General features: G+C 43.8%; 1 long non-coding RNA gene across 1 annotated transcript; it reads right to left on the bottom strand.

The window, feature by feature from the left end:
• Positions 1–10050: 10050 nt before the first annotated feature.
• LOC135285937 (uncharacterized) lies at positions 10051–12021 on the bottom strand. The gene is made up of 2 exons (XR_010350550.1): positions 11868–12021; positions 10051–11276 (listed from the first exon to the last, which is right to left on the bottom strand). It is a non-coding gene; the product is annotated as an uncharacterized LOC135285937 (long non-coding RNA).
• Between the last annotated feature and the right edge of the window lie 38 nt (positions 12022–12059).

The raw sequence follows: 12059 nt of genomic DNA, 5'->3' as shown, positions 1-12059 counted from the left end.
CCTGTTCTGTCATGAACCGTGGGATCACTGTTGTCACTCAGAGGCACTTCCAGGGCAGGATGGGGTAGTGTGCTGGGCTGCCAGCCCTGTTCAGAGTCTGTGACAAGATCCAGCTCTCCTTCCACAGGGGAGTGTAGGATAAAGCTGAGGTAGAAATCAAGGAGAACATACAACACTGAGTCTTTTTCAGTCTGCTCCAAAACTTCTCTGGTGCTCTTTGGTCTTCATTGCTGCAGTTACCAGCAAAGAAATTAGTTAAACAGCAACAGAGAAAATGTAACTCCGTGAAAAAAACTCAAATGGTCATTTCATGGGTCTCAAGGAAACTCAAGAACCTTGTTTCCCTCTCATCTGCTCACCAGTTTAAAGGGGATCCATTCACCCCCACAAATAAACTCTCCTAATTCAGAGGTTTAGCTGCGAAAACAGCCTATTTTGGAGATCTAAGAATGTCTTGAGGTGCTGAAGTTGACATCCAAGCATCTCCAACTCATTGAGCATGCAGTATTTGTGCAGTAATTCATAAGTAGGAAGCACTGCTTTGCCCACACTCCATATAAGAAGGCTGGCTGCTGTTACATGCATTCGAGGAATATTTACAGTTCTAAGCCTTGTTACATTGGGTGGGACCTTAACTGGGGATAAGCAACCAACAGATGAATCCAAAACCTGACCCCTATGGATCATATGCCAGAGGATTTGATGCTGCCAGTTCATTTCCAGTGACTTCCCAGTCAGTCCCAGTGACTGCGGCATCAAAGCTGCCAGGCCAGGCTCCAGGGCTGGCAGGTTGACACAGCCGTTGAGAGCCAACCAAAGGTCAGCAGCAATGTCAGGGGAAAGGAAACCTTCTTAGGGATTGAGTTTGGTCCCAGGAGAGAGGTAGAGTTGCTCTCTCAGGCATTATGGAATCAACAAAAAGAGGGATCCAGCCTGATCACAAGGAAAGAATGTCTCTGATCTCCCCTTCCCAAGTGCTATGACTCCACACAGAGAGAGGGAGGGTGAGCAAAGCCAGAGCACAGCCTAGGCCCCCCATCGAGGGAATTGGGTGTTCCAGACCAAGACAGCAGCCCCAGGTTTGTTCACATATTTCAGGGATACCTGACTCTGCACTGGAAACCAAACCACTTTGTTTTCATGGTGGCCATTCAGAGCTTGTGCTCTGCTCTAGCTGTTGTTCTGCATGACAAACACAAAGCCTTCAGTAAATGAACTCACATGTTGGGCTTGTTTTTAAAAGCATTAACATTTATGGGAAACTAGGAACTCATACCAATTCAGGCTAAATCTGAACAACAGAGAAAATAAATCAGACTGGGCTTTGTCCACATACTTTTCTATGAAGAAAGTTGTTTACAATACATACTACAGTCCAGAATAAATCTGGGATAAACAAAGTTGAGCTTTTAATCTTCTCAGTCCTTCTTCCTGTGGATAAGAAACCTTTTCAAGAGAGAACCAGCCTACCATCTATTCACTCCGTCTAGTTTAACTCCTCCTGAGGATCAGTGCAGACAGCATGGAGGACAGAATGCACCCCATCCCGTGCGTTACTTGGCTGCATGGATGTTTTCTCAACACTCCTTCCCTTGCTTTGCTAGGCAAAATAACACCTTTCTCCAAAGGCAGCAGAACAGCTTGCCTGTGTGCTAGCTCCAAATCCCTTCTGGCAGGAACCAAGCACCAGCAACTCCAGCAGGAAGCAGGAGAAGATGCAATCATTAGTTTGCAGGAAGGGCTTAGAACTTTTAAAATCAGAACTTCTATTCCCTCTGTCTGAATCTTTGTACTGCAGAGGTTTTATGAGAAGACCTTTTTAAGATCTCCAGTAGCCACCAAAATGTTACCTGTTGGATCATCAGATATTTCACTCTGGATAATGACTGGTTCCTTTCCTAAATCAGCACACAGAGAGGTGCCATTTAAGGAATGAAAAGTCACACACTAATTTTTGAATTTGCAGGACTTAGAAAGTCACACTCCTGAAATGTAGGGAACCTAGTATTTTCCAATCCCTACATCACCTTTTTTTGCCTGCAAACACAGAGCTGGCCTGTGAGAATGCTGGCCATGGCAGAGCTTTATACCCAACAAACACCAGCACTTCTATCCAGTGACCAAACACCAAAGACACAAACTGTCTCCTTTGACACAAACACCAAACCACACACATGTGCCTTGCAGCCAAGACTCACTTTGACGTTCTTGTGTCACAAAGAGGGGCACAAGGGAGCTCATTTTGGTCTGGTTCAGCCTCCAGTCACACAAACTCCTATATTTCCTCTCCTTGTCACCTTCTTGCTGTCTCCATAAGTGCTTTTCTGCAGCTGAAATATGGATTAGGAAACTGACCTGAAATAAAAATAACCTAACATGATGAAAAAATCATAAACAAAGGGGATTTTATCCTGGTTTTCTTTTGGAATTGAGATAATTCCAAAAGCTAGGCCATCGCATAGCCACGCAAATGGTACAGCAAGATGAGAGAGGGGAACAGTGATGCTGCAGAGGGGATCAGTCACAGAAAGGAGCATTTGACTGGCTTCCAGAACAATCAGCCATATCAAGGAGAACATGGCTGGGTTCTGGAAAAATCTGCTGCAACAAGGAGAACGTGACTGGGGTTCTGGAAATGCACTGCTGCTGTAAAGAAATACTTGTGAAACCAAATCCTTTGGAGCTATTTGTTTTTCACTGGAGACTTGAGAGCCTGTCCACTGCTGACTGAGAGCCTACCACACAGACAAATCCCACTTGGCTGCCCATTAGCAACAAAGAATCATTGTCCTGCAGGACCACAACATTCTTGGGTCTGTCTCTGATACTTTGAATAAAAACAACTCGAAAATCTCAGTTTAATAACTTGGTTGACAGAAGAAGAAAAACACAAACCTGTTAATGCAACCAGTGCTATTAATAACCTTTAAAGACCCAAGCTGAGAACTGGGTAAGGCCCACAGGAAGGCAAGAGATGAGCTCCAAGTCTTTGTGGTTCAGGAGAATTTCCTGTCTTGTGAGCGTGCATTTCCTCTGATCCAGGGAGGGAGGGATGGTGTCCAAGGCCATTCCTTTCACTCACCGACCATGACATCAGTTGGAGGAAGGGGTGGCTGAGCAGTTTTAATGCTAACAGATAGTGACTTAGGAATTTAATGTCTAGGAGAGATAAGCCAAGTTGGATGTGGGGCCTTGGGGATACTGGAGTAACTCCAGTGAGGATGTGCAGATTAACTCTGTTCCTTTCCAGAGGGAGCTATTCCAGCAGGACCTGTCTGCACCCATCAGGGTCCATCCATTGCATGAATGACCTGGGCTGACCATTCCCCCCCGCTTCTGGAGAGCCACAGTGGAGACTGCGAGGGTCACAAATAACTGCTGGAAGTGAGGAAATCCTGTGGAATGGGCCACGGCAAATGCCAGGATACCAGTGGGAGGGAATCCTGTGATCCTTCTGTTTTCATGGCCCAGGGAGAAAACGCTGTCTGTCATGGTCTTTTCACCAGCAGACAGACCTCTGGAAATAGATGGCCACACGTGGATTTAGGAGTCTGGGCAATCAGGCTGGTAAATGTTTAGTGCAGGGTTTTTGAAAAGCAGATAAAGCATGTCCTTCTTGAAAATCCCTCCTCCAGCAGTCACAAACGCAAGGTGCTGTGGCAATGTTCCTTAACAACACAGCATTTCCCAAGGCTCCATTGCGTGCTAGTGCCCAAACCAGAAACAGACCCTACTGCTTCTGATTCCCAGTTCCTGCTCTCATTACCAGAAAATTCCTCTCCTCTATGGCACAGCCAACTGCTTCCAATAATAAATCCAACCTGTTGCAAAGATCAAGTCCATTTTTTCACTGCTTAACCCAAAAGAACGCTTAATTTTCAAAACACAGGTTAGGCTTTTCACCAGGGAAAGGATTTGTTTTTCACTATTCATCTGGTTTTTGGTTTTTTTGTTGTTTTTTTTTTTCTCTCTCTCTCTTTTTTAAAAGCGAAACATTCAATCACTCTGTTCAATATAGGGTTCCTAGGCCAGGAGCAACTATCGTTACCCTGTAAATCTTCATTATTCTTACTATAAATACACTTCTGTATTTTTCATTTTGTTATTTTTTACTAAAAATGGCACCTTTAGTAAACTTCAAAATGTCTTCCAGAATTAAGAACTCTGAATCAAATCCTGTAGTCCTGACTTCTGAGAAGAAATACTTTAAAACAAAAATTGTAGTATTCCTTGGCTTATGTCCAAAGCAGTAACATTGAACTGTAGCTTTCCAACACTGCTTTAATTATGCTAGTCTGGTGGTAAAGATAATATTGGTTTATCTAGACAGAATCAGATTGTCATAATGGTGTGTTACCTATTCCTATGTGGGAATATGCTAAATCAGGATAAAAAAAATATATTTTTAAACTGTGCCCACTCAAGTTAGTCAGAACACAAGATTTGTGAATGAGATTTAATGTTAACAGGTACTTCTAGCACATACAGTAATCACTGCTGGGCTAAAAAGTAATACAATTGCATACAAAAATTACACTTGTCCTTTTATAAAAGTAGCATATTTGGTTTCTGAACCTGGAAATTCAGATTCTGTGGAGGCTGGAAGATTTTCAGATTAATAGAAAGTAACTGAAAATAGTTTTATCACCAAGCTTATGAGTGTAAAGACTGATCTGTTGAAAGGAGAAGCAAATGTTAATTAGATCCTTAAATTCTGTTTTTCATTCCTCATTCAGCACAAATGAGTAACTAATTTTTCAGAGAAAGGATGCTTTTGTTAAAGAACTGAATCACACCAGACTCCCATTAAATCCCATCTTGTCCAAGAACCAATAACTCACTATAAATAGGAAAACAGGGGGGTTTAAATGATTGACTCCGTCTGGGATGGATCTTTTATCTCTGCTTCCCTCTTGAACTTTATCCCATCAGATGGGGTTGGACACAATTTTTCAGTACAAAAACAGGCAACAAGGGAGGCAGGAACATTAAACTAGGTGCTTTCATAGGTGTTTTTGTTGTGCTTCCTCAGGTCCAGCCCTGTGCTGAATAGGCAGGTGTAATTCTGAAAGCAACACCACTCCATGGAAAAGGCAGGAGCTTTAGGGCTTCCAAACAATCAAAACCAGTCAGGGAGATCAAAGTTCTTCACCCTGGGCCAGCTTCAGCATTGGTGGCCTCATTAACCTCCCTGCCACACAAAAGAAGGAAATTATTAATTTTTCTGAATGCCTTTGATATGGACACTAATTCTCTTCCATCAAAGCCAAAGAATACCTGGAAAACCACTTCAGAGGATTTGAAATTATCTCAAAATATCTTCAATACAAAGAACATTGAAATAGGAGAAAGCAGGTTGAAATTTAAAAATCAAAAATCCCACAGAAAACCTTTGTTGAAAAGCCCAAGCCTCTGAAAACCTGTTGAGCTTTTAGCCTGAAAAAAAGAGGGGAGTTCTACCTTCCCTTCAGTTTTTCAGAATTCATTAAACAGGAGCAAGATCAAGAAAAATTGTCCTACTGTATTCCTCTCCCAGAGCCCGATGGAAACCTTGCAAGTGGAAATAAGGAAACTACAATTTACTTCTGGAACCTCCAGCCAAAGAGTTCAGACAGCAAGGCTTTATCCCTTTAAACTTTAGAGAAAAGTTTTCCAGATTCCCACCCTGATTCCCTCATCCATGTTCGCTGGAATCAAAGAAGCAATGTAAATATTTGATTTCTCTGATTTTTTTTTTTTTTTTTTTTTTTTTTTTTTTAGTGACAAACCACCTCTAAGAAAGCAGATCTTGGGAAACTGGATGGTTGGCAATTAAGAATATATTCAAGTGTCTCTCTCTTCACTGAAGTAATCCATTCAGCTGGCCTCTTTGGAGCAGAACATTCCCCCACTGGTCCCCAAAATGGGTACTGCTCCATCAAATCCAGAGAATTTCAGGGATTTATTGAATTTTCTCTGCCTAGATAATCTTAGATCAGCCTTACAGACTTAATAGACCCTGCAGTGTGCAAAACCCACAGGTATTCCATCCTGGAAGAGGTGTGGATATCATCTTATCTCCCCTCCCTTCCCCATTCCTTAGGTCTGATTGGGTTTTTTAAATATAAGGGTTAAATCTTTAGAAAATTCCCTTGAGATCATCTATCCAGTAATTGTAACTGTGATTATCTCATTCACAGAAATGGTCAGTTTGGGAGTTTATTCTGGTTTATTCTGTGTAGTCAGTTCCAGTGTTATATCATAAATGTGAAAATTCCCTGAGTCCATGGGAGATTTGCAGATGGCACTGGACATTACTGCAAGCCAGATCCTTGTGCGCAGTTCTACCTCTCCCACCCATTCAAATTCCCTGCTTCCCAATGCCACTGAATCTCATCCCAAGCCCAGAGGAGCAATCTTTCCTCCCTCAAAGACACGATCCAGTTTCCACATGCATTACCTAGCACATGGACACCATATTCAGGGGGTCTGCTATGGTAAAAAAACCCACAAAAAACCCCCATGTGAGGCCTTCTGTCTAATAAGAGAAAACCTGGAAAAACTTTCTTGAAATGTGTTATGCTGGAAGTTCAGCACCTCCTCATCCTTTTTACAGCAGTCAGAGAACAGATTCAGCCTCTTACCTTTCACCGCTGGAAGACTGTCCATAGCAAATCCTACCCTCTAGCTTTGATTTCTGGATTAAATAAATCTGGTTCCTCCAGCTTTCTCCATAGCACCAGAGTTTTAGACCTCTGGTTGTTCTTTTGCGTCTCCTTTGTTCTCCAGTGTGTCTTTCTCTCCCTCAGTGCACCAAAGACTCCCAGAGCGGCACAATTAATCACCCTGTGCCTCACATGACTTTCCTGCTAATATATGGTAGGATAAAAAGTTTCGTTGTTTTTTTTTTCTTTTTCTTTTTTTTTTTTACAAAGTAAAGCACCAACTGTTAAACTGTGGTCCCCTAAAAACTCCACGTCAATCTCTGCTGTGTCACCACTGAGTAAATTCCCATTCCTACAAACCCACTCTGGTTTTCCTTGCTTGTCCAGGAGAACTTGATCTACCTGTTCCAGACTCACAGGAAGAAATGAACCAAAAATATATATAAAATCAACTGCACAAGCTTCTGAAGAGACAAAAGAGATGAGGGATAGGTCTCTGAGGAGCTTTCTTGGTGCTTCTCCAGCCCCATCTGGGCAAGGATAGATTTGTAACTTCTCCAGAGATGCAGCCATGAATCCCTCAAGTGTAATTTTTCTCATAATTGACCATTTGTGGGGTCGTGTAAGACTTTTCCAGGTATCTCCACTTGATGTTGTTTTTCCAGCTCAGTTTTAAGGCTGCAGGTAGAGCCAAATGTCACGTAACTGGGACCAGACCACCACATGCTTCTGCTCTGCCACCCCATACTCAGCTTTGCCATGGCCTCATGACATGGGTACCACACTCTACACAAGTCCAGATTTTAACTTACAGAGTGCAAAATACAGTCAGTGAAAAAAAAAACCTGAACACTCCACACACTGCTTAGAGCTTGGTCAAACTGGAATGCAGAGAAAGTGCTTTTAATTGCATTTTACAGAAGGGATTAAGAGAAAAGAGGCCTGATTCAGCTCCTTAACTCCAGGCATCTTTTTGATGTGCTTTAATTAGATGCCTAAAGTGAAAAGCAGCCCTTCTCCACACATTTTGCACTGCTACACAGTTACATGCACAGACACATGCACACAGGTGCCTACCTGAGTGTAAAGGGTGCAGCAGAGACTTGTGCCAGCTCCTGCAGTGAAAACTGATCACTGGTGGTACTGCCATCTTCCAGCCATGCTATTTTCAGCACGGATGCCCTGATGAATCCACTGTCTCAGCCTCCAGCTCTCCCTCTTTCTCTGCCAGCCTTGCACTGTGCCCTTTCCTGCGCTGGCTCCATTCAAACAAGGCCCTTGCATGACTTTCTGTGTTTTCTGTTGCCTTAGAATCAGTTTGAACAGACTGGGGATTGTTTTCAGCAATATCAGAACTGCTGTACTGAGCCATTAGCTGAACACTTTGGGATGTTCACTGGTGGGATGAAAAAGCTCATTTATGTACTTTATCTTAAAACATCGTTATCATAGGATCCCACAGCTGACTGTGTATGGACTACAAACATTCTGACAGATATCCCAAGAACTACTCACAATCAAATATCCAGACCCAGGATTAAATCTGTTTCATGGGATCCTTATGGAGGATGTAAACAAAAAAGCCTTGCCAGGTAGTAAGTTATTCCTGTGAACACCCAGAGTGCTCTTATTTGACCATCTGACCTTTCCATAAATTCTTTGAGGGTGAATTCCCTGTATTACCAATGAAGAAAACACAAAACAGTCCTCTTTTTTACTCTCTTCCTGGTGAATTATATCCACAATCTGAGATGGCCCTTGCTGAATCCTGGTGAGACACAGCAGACTATGATTTGATCCGTGTGGAGGATAGAAGTGGTCTCCAAAGAATTCTCTCTGAGGAGTGAGTAAGGACATCCCTCAGTGAAGATATGAAGAGGATAAAAACTACAGAGGAATGGGGATTGACTGATGGTGTGGGAATAGGAATGTAAAACCAGCATGGGGAGCACATATGCTCATAGACAGCAAAACTGACAGCCCTGGGAATAAATTCCTCTGGCCCCACTTTTGGATTTGCTCAGCTATTCCCTACACTGAACTCCTTGTGTTGTTGCTCACAGTCATTCCACTCAGAAGCCACTGAAGACGGAAATAGATTCCTTTAAAGCAAAAAGAATGGACTGTCCTTTTCCTTCTATCTTGACTTGTTAGGGGACCTCACAAAACCCACAGATAAATATGAGAATAGGACTTCACATAAATGACTGCACTTTTTCTTAAATAGAATGCAAGACAGGACATTAAGTCCCTCCCAATGCACCTTGACTATATACAAGAGACTGGGTCTGGATAAGAAAGCTAGCAGGCACAAACACATCAATGAACTTTTATTACAACATCTTTCAAAAATACTACTGGCAGCTAGAAATCAAACAGAAATTATTTTTACTTGTTGTGAGATCATGACAGGAACTGTGAGTCATCAATAAATAAACAAACAAACAAATAAGAATGTCAAGTCTACAATAATTTGTAATTCTACATTGAAAAAGACCCCAGATCTCTACATCACTTTAAGCGACATTATCTTCATAATGAAAAAATTGATTTGATCAAATTTTAAGACATACCATGTCAGGCAATAATGGAAAACAGATTTCATGGCATATTTTCTTCTGGATTACTTCAATTACTTTCAGAATCTCAGAAGCTATTCCAAACTTGAAGTTTTGCTTTATTTTTTGTTTTGACTTGTTTTATTTATGATTTCAATTATCCCTGGCCAAATGAATCCCTGATCTCAGTCCACTGCATACAGTTGCCTAAGAAGAAGAACTGACTTGCACCTGCAAGACCAACAAAGGGAAGGTTCTAACACAGTAACATTCAGTACTGAGGGCACAAAACCCATTTAAGTCAGTTTCAAGTTTGAGCTAAAACGAGCAAATTCAAATTAAAATCTCCCAGGCAAGATTCTAAAGATCAAAACCATTAATTTTAAAAGTTGAAAGCAGTCAGGGCCTCCTTCCAGGAGGTACTGCGTGACCCTTAATGCCAATCAAAGTTACCAAGAGTTGAAAGAGCTATGAAGCCTCCAGGACTGAGGCTTCCAACAGGCTACAGCTCCCAGAGACCAGATGAAAGCGGGCTAAGGGATCACCCCTCCAGTGGATTCCAGTAAACACTAGTTGGAATTCACTCAGCAGTTTTCAGGACCAAGTTCCTAGATCCAGGAATACCTGTTGTCCCAGCAAAGGGAACAAGGGACACATATATTTTGGCTGCTAACTGCTGACACTCACCCTCAGGACAGAGGAATACCTACATCTTCCTTTCATGGCCTCTTTGTCAGTTCACACATTTTTTAAAGAGAAATAAACACTTTTTCATGTAATAACATGCTCCTGGCACTATTTTTACTCTGTCACAAGGTTAAGTGCATAAACAGCAGTCACTTCAGATATAACACTGAATTTAAACTTTTATTCTCTTGGTCCAACACAATCACATCCTTCTGCATTTTCGTTGCCCAACATCCATGCCTATGGATTATCCTAGGCAAAGCAAGTTTTGTATTACTCAGTTGGAAGGAAAAAGCCAAAAAGGGATTATTAAAGACAGTGGACTCACTTCATCAAATGACTACTGGCTTTTGTAAGTAATAACAAGCATGAGAGACAGCTTTGTGGGCTCTGCAGAGCAGAGCTCCAAGTTGACCAGTGGATAAATTGCCATGTTGGGAACATAAAACCATTCTGGAAGCTGACACCTGAAAGGCAGATGCAGCAGGGGCTTCAAAGGGGGTGAAATTGCAAGAGACCAGGTTGCCATTGACACCAAGGCACAAAAAGTGCAACTTGACAACCCAAGGTCTTCATTCAGCGGAGTTATCAACTGTGGGTCTTACTGCCTTTCTGATTTCATGCTAGATTTTAGATTTTAGGGAGGAGCTTGGAGAAAAATTATCTGAGGGTGCTCTAAGGACTCCGAAGTCAGAAAACACATAAACCGTTAATCTCATGTCTTGCACCCCCGAAGACTTGATATTCTAGAGCAGCCAAAGTTACTGGCCGTGCTTCAGCACGATGAGAGATGCTGCTCAGAATGAGGATGAAGGATTCTCACTGTCTCCTGCAGGAATGTAGGAAGTATCAAACGTGCCCTGCTCTGCCCGCAGGGAAAGCAGAGCAAAGAATTCTCCGCTCCCCTCCCGGTGGGTTTCCGCTTTTAGTCATGGAAGAAGGATGTTGTGGGGCAAGACTTGAGCGAGCGCTAACACATCACTTCGGAAGGAGTTCCAGAATTGCCTCCATCACACGAAGCTGCCCAATGCCAGCACCGGAAAACCTCCACCCGACACCGGCGGGCTCTTGCTGCCCTCTCCCGGGATACCACAGGCGGAGGCACCGCCCGGCTCGCCCGGAGCCCGAGCCACCGCGGCGAAAATAGCGCCGAGGCTTTGAAGTGTCGCTGTCGCCAAGAGCTGGATCTATGGCAGCGCCTGCTCAACCACAGCCAGGGATTCAGTTCCGTAACAGAGCACAGGGCTCACCCGCGACGGGAGATGCCGAAATTCCAACCGGCTCTGGGGATGCCGAAAATACCAACCAGTTCTCAGGCTCACTCGTCTCTGCTCCATCGCTACCAGGGGGTTCATCTTCGGGAATTGCCACCCTCGCTGTCGAAGGCCTGCGGAAGCAAACAAGAGGAGAGGACCACACCGTACCCAATCCAACCCCGCGTCCACAATCCAACCTCTCTACCACAAAAACAAACAAACAAACAAACAAAAAAACCCAACAAAACAAAACAAAACAAACAAACAAAAAAAAAAAAACCAAAAAAAACCCACCACCACAAGTCTTTGCCCTTTCAACACTGTAAAAAACAGCCCGATTTTGTAAACCCTGTGCCAGCTCTGACAGCAGTGGTGCCTTGAAGAGATGACCAAAGTGCTTGTCACAGCATGGAGCTGTGTCAGGGGAGGGTTAGGTTGAATATCAGAAAAAGGTTCTTCCCTCAGAGGGTGCTGGGCCACTGAGCAGGGTCTACAGGCAATGGTCATAACTGCAAGCGTGTGGACAATGCACTCAGGCACAGGGTGGGATTGTTCGAATGTCCTGTGCAGGGCTAAGTGTTGTTCTCGATGATCCCGGTGTGTCCCTCCCAGCTCAACATATGCTATGATTTTTTTCCTGATATCTGAATCTCCTGTCTCAGCTTAAGGCCATTTCCTCTTGCCCTCTCACTGCAGACATTGTAGAAGAGACCGGTCCCCACCTCACTCCAGTCTCCTCTCAGGCAGCTGCAGTTGCCCCAGGCCTCCCTGAGTTGCCCCAAACCGCCGCCCTGGCCCCGGCTCGCCCCCGCGGCTGTCGCTCCTCCTGCCGCCAGGGGCCGCTACGGCGGCAGGGGCGCCGCTCTCTCCGCCCGCCGGGGCCGCGGCGGAGGTGGCGGGGCCGGCCCGGGCGG

The sequence above is a fragment of the Passer domesticus genome, chromosome 24, assembly GCF_036417665.1.
Source record: "Passer domesticus isolate bPasDom1 chromosome 24, bPasDom1.hap1, whole genome shotgun sequence".
Taxonomy (NCBI): Eukaryota; Metazoa; Chordata; class Aves; order Passeriformes; family Passeridae; genus Passer; species Passer domesticus.
Note: the sequence above shows the minus strand (reverse complement) of the source record. Positions and strands in the feature narration are given on the sequence as shown.